General features: G+C 39.3%; 1 pseudogene; it reads right to left on the bottom strand.

The window, feature by feature from the left end:
- Nucleotides 1–884: 884 nt before the first annotated feature.
- LOC150060718 (large ribosomal subunit protein uL10 pseudogene) lies at nucleotides 885–2,002 on the bottom strand (annotated as a pseudogene).
- Nucleotides 2,003–7,184: the final 5,182 nt, after the last annotated feature.

Below are 7,184 nucleotides of genomic sequence, written 5' to 3'. Positions count from 1 at the left end.
CTCAAACAATACTATAATCTAGGACTTTCATCTAGATGGAACATGTCTGAATGCAGCACCTGGACCCTCCAGCTATTTTTAGGGCACAGAGCTGGGAAACAGTTTTTATCTTAGAGCTTCTATTGATCCTGATGGAGTGTTTTTGTGCTCCAGAGCTCTGAGAAAGAGGTGACACTTAGAAGTGACAAGAACTAACTTCATTTCCTGGTCTTATTCATGTTTCCTATTTACTGCTGCCTCACTTGCATCAAGGATAGAAATATGAGCAAGGCCAGCAGTTTCTTCTGAAAAGCAATCCAAAAGAATAGTTTTTGCATTCTCGAAACTCTTGACACATATTAAAATACACACCAATTTGATCTCTCTAGAAAAATACCACTAACATATTCGGGAAGTTGAGAGACCTAATTGCACTTCTGTCATTCAATAACTGATTTTAAGAAATGCTTAGAGGAATTTACAATAGAACAAAATCTAGAGACATAAGCCCAAATAGTATGACACTAAATGTAAGGACCTCCAGGATAAGGAAACAAAAGCCATATAATGAGTGATTGTTGTCCTTAATATAATATGTTATCTCTCATCTCTATTGCTATTCCTTGGTTTTCTCATATTGTTACAATATTTCACCTTGTTATCTGATATATTTTATATGTGCTTAATTGGTTACTTGAAATTGGATAGGGAAGGGGGGAAATCAAGATGAGCAGGGGGTGGAGGGGAGGGAAAGGGGGACCATGTCATGAGAAAGGGTATCAATGTTTGTGAAGTAATGCACCTTCTGTCTGGTGAATATAATGTAACACTTCCATTAATTACAATAAAAAATAAAAAAGAAATGCTTAGAGGATTGTCTTGGGTTTATTTGATACAATTTTTATTTATTTTTTTTGAAGACAAAGTAGTAAGCCTTTTATTTTCCTGTTTTGCAAATAAATCTGAGTTGACCGCTCCTGGGAAATTAGTCAAAAGGACCAAATCCCATGTCCTCATCTGATTCCTCTGACTCTTCCTTGACTTCAGCCTTGGCTGGGGCTGCAGTAGCAGCAGCAGCAGGTGTAGCAGTGGTGGCAGCAGCCACAGGAGCAGCAGCCACGAAGGCAGATGGATCAGCCAAGAAGGCCTTGACCTTTTCAGCAAGTGGGAAAGTGTAGTCAGTCTCCACAGACAGGGCCAGGACCCACTTGTAGCCATTGATGATAGAATGAGGCACTGAGGCAACCGTTGGGTAGCCAATCTGCAGACACACGCTGGCAACATTGCGGACACTCTCCAGGAAGCGAGAATGCAGAGCATCCTCAGTGATGTGGAGCACTTCCAGGTTGTAGATGCTGCCATTGTCAAAGACCTGCTGGATAATCAGCCCAAAGGAGAAGGGGGAGATGTTGAGCATGTTCAGCAGTGTGGCTTCGCTGGCTCCTACTTTGTCTCCGGTCTTCATCAGCTGCACATCACTCAGAATTTCAATGGTGCCCCTGGAGATTTTAGTGGTGATGCCCAGAGCCTGGAAGAAGGAAGTCTTCTCGGGGCCCAGACCAGTGTTCTGGGCTGCCACCGTGACTTCACATGGGGCAATGGCACCAGCACGGGCAGCAGCTTGTACCTTATTGGCCAGCAGCATGTCCCTGATCTCAGTCAGGTCTTCCTTGGTGAACACCAAGCCCACATTACCCCGGATATGAGGCAGCAGTTTCTCCAGAGCCGGGTTGTTTTCCAGGTGCCCGCGGATGGCCTTGTGCATCATGGTGTTCTTGCCCATCAGCACCACAGCCTTGTCGCGGAGCGACATGCGGATCTGCTGCATCTGCTTGGACCCCACATTGTCTGCTCCCACAATGAAGCATTTTGGATAATCATCCAAAAGTTGGATGATCTTAAGGAAGTAGTTGGACTTCCAGGTCGCCCTGTCTTCCCTGGGCATCACGACGGTGAGTCAGGGATTGCCACGAAGGGTTTAAAGACGAGGTCACTCTCACGAGGACGCCTGGCGAAAGCTTGATACAATTTTTAAATGTCTAATAAAACTATGGAAACAAAGGGGAAGAAAGTAGACAAATCTCTAAGGATGAAGAGAGGCACACAACTTTACATGTCTAATTTTCAATATTGTTTTTTCCTTTTCTGGCTCACACCTACCTTTCTTTTCTATCTTACCTTAGTTTCCTCATATGCATCCCTGGGATAGTTTCTCCAGTAGCACTTTTTCCCCATTTATTTACAATATTTAAGCCTCAGAGCCAGTTTTTCAAGAGGTGGCTGCATGAATAATACTTTTTCTTGTATTGCCTTCACTAAAGATTCTCTGATATGATGAGGCTATATAATTGTCTGAGGTCCTTATCTCTGGTCATGCTTCTGCTTGATGAATTAGCACACACAAATTTCTACTTATCTTCTCATATTTAACAACTGTCTGCTAATTGTTCTCTCACAATCTTTTTAGTAACAAAAAGTTTGGCATGCACAAAACACACAGGGATTCTTATTTTCTTATTTGGTCAGATGCCAGTTGAAATGCCTATACAATCTTAGTGGCAATATCAAGGACAATATATCTCCTACCTGGAAATTAATTGAATTGCTAAAAACTTGCATGCAGGTTTTATTCTCAAAATATGGCTGCAATGTCTTCCTTCCCACATTCTCTTATCCATTGTGATCTCCTATCTGTAGCTACGTCTATATCTTTTTCCCTCAAAATTTGATGAGCTTATGACTTTTAGCAGTCAATAACAGTGGGTAAAAGGCCTTGCTTGTGGAACAGTAATGCTGATATCTCGAGTTAGCAATAAGAAGTCTCAGTTCTTCTGAGTCTGCCTGACATCCCTGTCCCTCCACTTGAGTCCAAATACATGAGCGATCATACCTTCTGAGGACTCTAGATGCAAAGCTTAGAGTCATCTCAGCCTATGAACCTTCTTAGAAGCGTTATACCCTTTTTTTCTATGTTCTTTTCAATCTAATGACTCAAAGGACATATTGGTATAATAATATAGCTATTACCTTATGACATAAGGTCATATTGTTACATTGAAATGGTAACAATGTCTACAATCTGGGCATAGAATGAGAAGCCGATTAAACACAGTGAACTTTGAATAGTCAGACAATGTGCAAGAAGGAGTGCCAGGAGAGTATAATGGCACAAAAAATATTAAAAGACAGAGACCAAGAGAGACACAGAGAGAGAGAGAGAGAGAGAGAAAGAAATAGCTGAGATTGAAAGTAATTTTGTTTTTAAAGGGTGAATTATGAAAAGTATGTGATCTCTCACTCTTTCACAGTGATTGGCATCAGCAGGATGATAGAAAAAAAATCACTGAAAATGAGAGTCAAATGAAGAAAACTACATTTTCAAATGATATTTAGTATGTTTTTTAGACTCTATCTCTTTAATTTGCTTATCATTGCTATCTTCTAGCTGTAATCTCCCTAATTCATTTGTGTAATTTGCATGGTAGCTAGGTGCTTCCCAATATCTAGATATACAGGTAAAATTGATTCAAAATTTATTCCTGAAATTTCTTAACATTTTCAGTATTTTGGGTTCTCATAGCTCTCTCTAGATAGCTGCTTTTTCGTGTGCTTCTCTGTTTGAGTCAGATTAGCTTAGCTGTAGAGCATGGACTCTATTTTACTCTCACACGTGCCAACTGCAACAAAAGGGAGGAAGTAGATAGAAAAGGAGCAAACATAGCACCTGAAGGAACTTAAATGGTATCCATTATCATTCTTTAATTTTGTTTTATTTTGTTTTTGTTTATCCGCCCACAACCTACATCTCCACAAGACATTTTCCCTATTTGGCATTTAGCCATTCGTTGATCTCTCTTCTTTTTTTCAGTCTTGCTTCTGCTGATTTTTTTTTCTTTCTTTTTTCACTCTTGGAAAACTCAAGGAAATTCAAACAGTTTCTCAGTTCTCTGACCATTTTCTTTTTAAGGTGTTCCACAAATAAAATTCCCTTTTACAGGTGATATTGTGAACCTAACTACAGCAAAGAAACTATATTCTGATTTCTAAATTATATTTAGTTGTTCTTTCAAGACTTTTAGTTGTTCTGCTTAGGAAACTTGTCATAGTCATCACAGGCTGGTGTAGCAAAAAGCATAGACTACAAGGCTTACTGAACATCAGAATTTGGTTTCTCAAATTTAATTTAATTTAGATCTTGGAGAACCCAGAATTAAGAAACCAGAGGATCCTGTGTCTAGTGATGACATACCTACTGGTTCGCAGCTGGCTGATGTTTCCTGATGCCCTCATGTGGCAGAAGAGGGTGTGTGTGTGTGTGTGTGTGTGTGTGTTTGTGTGAAAGAGAGAGAGAGAGAGAGAGAGAGAGAGAGAGAGAGAGAGAGAGAGAGAGAGAGAGAGAGAGAGAGCTCTTTGATTCTTATAAGGACATGAATTCTATTAGTGAGGAATATATCCTCATGATCTCATCACTTCCCAAAGTTTCTTCTTCCAAATAATATGAGGACAGGTCTCTAGAATTGGACCAATCCAATTCTCCTACCTTACTCACTTGCATTTTTTTCCCCAAGAACAACTGTGATGTCTTAAGATAATGGGAAACTGGCTGGCATAACACAGGCTCTTTTCCAGTCACCTTATTCAACATTTAACCCAACTTCCTGGGTGATGATTCTGAGACTTTCATTGAACTGCTTTCTGGGATGCCTTGGATGAAGAACAGGAGAAGCATGTGCAGTCAAGACTCCATCCACTCAGGCCAGCTTTTCCACTCCTTGGGAAACCCACCCACAAGGAATCCTAGGCTTCTGTTGTCCCTTGCTATCTATGTATAAGTAATACATCTGCTTCGTGTAACTTGTTATGTGTGTGGGTGTTCTGTCTCACCAGACTCAGATAAGCTGGGAACTAGCACGAAGTGAACCTGTTTCACAGATATCGTCACATTGGACGTTAGGATTTAGCATATGAATTTTGAGGGTGGGGGCACAAACATTCAGTCTATAGCATATGTGTTCTGACATTTACATATTTGAAAATATCTCCATTTTTGCTTTCATGCATAAGGATAACTTGACTGTGCTTGGAATTCTTAAGTGCCATCATTTTGTTCACAATTCTGTAGTTGGCACTCATTTCCATTTTTTATTTTGTATCTTAAAGAAGATTCCTTGAGGTCCATCAGACTTTAGATATGTATGGATTTTTCTTAATCTTTGAATCCTATAATCCTTTCTTTTGAATATTATAGAATTTCATGTATTTGTCTTCAATGTAAATAATTTTGTTTTTGTGGTTTTAACAAATTGGTTTCCTTTCATCACTAATTTAAAATGGAGAGCCTAGACCACATATATATTTTATTTCTTCTTGCCTAGAATGCTTTTTGGTAGTTACAATAGTTCCCCCCACCTTCAATTATCCATGTTCTATTACCTGGGCCTCATGAATGTGTTACCCAACTTCCAAAAAGGACTTCATAGATGTCATTCGTTGCCTTAAAGACCTTACAGATTTTAGAGACAATTAGGCACTAGCACCATACGCTGAGGTGAAGTCATTCTGTGAGCACCTACATTCCAGCAGCCAAGGTTCTGCATGGCTATCTGCATCTCAAAATCTGCCCACCTAACCTGGCTACTCACGTTAACATTAACTGCCTCCAGTTCACAATGCAGTCTTCCAACTTCTTTCAAAAAAATCTTTTAAATTCACAAATTTTCTTTTTTTTTTCAGTCTGATATAAGCTGTACTGCAATTTTATTTTTCCTTGTTATTATTGGGGGTATCTTTTTTTAATTTTTTTTATTGTAATTAGTAAAAGGGTTACATGATATTTGCCAGATAGAAGGTGCATTAATTCACATACATTGATACCCTTTCACATGTCTTGGTACCCATTTCCCTCCCCCCCCACATCCCCCACCCGTATTGGTTTTCCCCCCTTCCCTATCAAATTTCAAATATCCAAATATAAATAAGATATCAGATAACAAAGTGAGATACTATAACAATATGAGATAACCAAGGGACAGCAAAGGAGATGAGAGACAACATAGTACATTAAGGACAACAATCATTCATTATATGGCTTTTGTTTCAATATCCTGGAGGTCCTTTCAATTAGCTTCACATTATATGGCCTTATGTATCAAGATTTTGCTCTATTGCAAATCTCTGCTAGTAGAGCCCAAGGTTTCTACTGATTATGACGAATGAGGGAAACCATTGAGCCTAAGTTCCTTTGAGTCTGGCTTACTTCACTTAATATGATTTTTTCTAAGTCTTTCCATTTCCTAACAAATGGGGCGATGCCATTCTTTCTGACAGCAGCATAGAATTCCATTGTGTACAAATACCACAACTTGTTGATCCACTCATCAACTGAGGGACATCTAGGTTGGTTCCATATCTTTGCTATGGTAAATAGTGCTGCAATGAATATTGTTGTGCTAGTGGGTTTAGTATGTCTTTGTTTCTGGATGGTTGGGTAAATGCCAAGTAGTGGAATTGCTGGGTCATAGGGGAGTTCTATGTTTAGCCTTTTGAGGCACTGCCACACTGCTTTCCATAGTGGTTGAACGAGTTTGCACTCCCACCAACAGTGTAGTAGTGATCCCTCCTGGCCACATCCCCTCCAGCATCTGTTGTCATTCGTTTTCCTGATCTTGGCCATTCTAGCTGGAGTGAGGTGGAATCTTAGAGTTGTTTTGATTTGCATTTCTTTTATGACCAGAGATGTTGAGCATTTCTTCATGTGTCTATAGGCCATTTTTGTTTCTTCTTCAGAGAAGACTCTCTTTAAGTCTTTGGCCCATTTTTTAATGGGATGGTTGTTACTTTGGAGGTTAGTTTTGGAGTGATTCAATTTTTTGAGTTGTTGATATATTTTAGATATGAGGCCTTTGTCCGTTGTTTGGTTAGTGAAGATCTTCTCCCACTCTGTAGGCTTCCTGATTAGTTTACTAGCTATGTCCTTTGCCATACAAAAGCTCTGCAGTTTAATGCAGTCCCACTTATCCAGCCTTTCTCTGATTTGTTGTGATTCTTGGTCCTTATTAAGAAAGTTTCGACCTGTGCCAAGGAGGCCTAGTGTATCTCCTATTCCTTCCTGTAAAGTTTTCAGTTTAAATTCACAAATTTTCTCTTTCTACTTTTTCATATCTTCATATCTTTGATTATTATTATCTCTTCATTGTGGCTTATAA

This window comes from Megascapheus bottae, chromosome 7 (assembly GCF_031878675.1).
Source record: "Megascapheus bottae isolate mThoBot1 chromosome 7, mThoBot2.hap1, whole genome shotgun sequence".
Classification (NCBI taxonomy): Eukaryota; Metazoa; Chordata; class Mammalia; order Rodentia; family Geomyidae; genus Megascapheus; species Megascapheus bottae.
The sequence above is the reverse complement of the archived record's forward strand: the minus strand, read 5'-3'. Positions and strand labels throughout refer to the sequence as shown.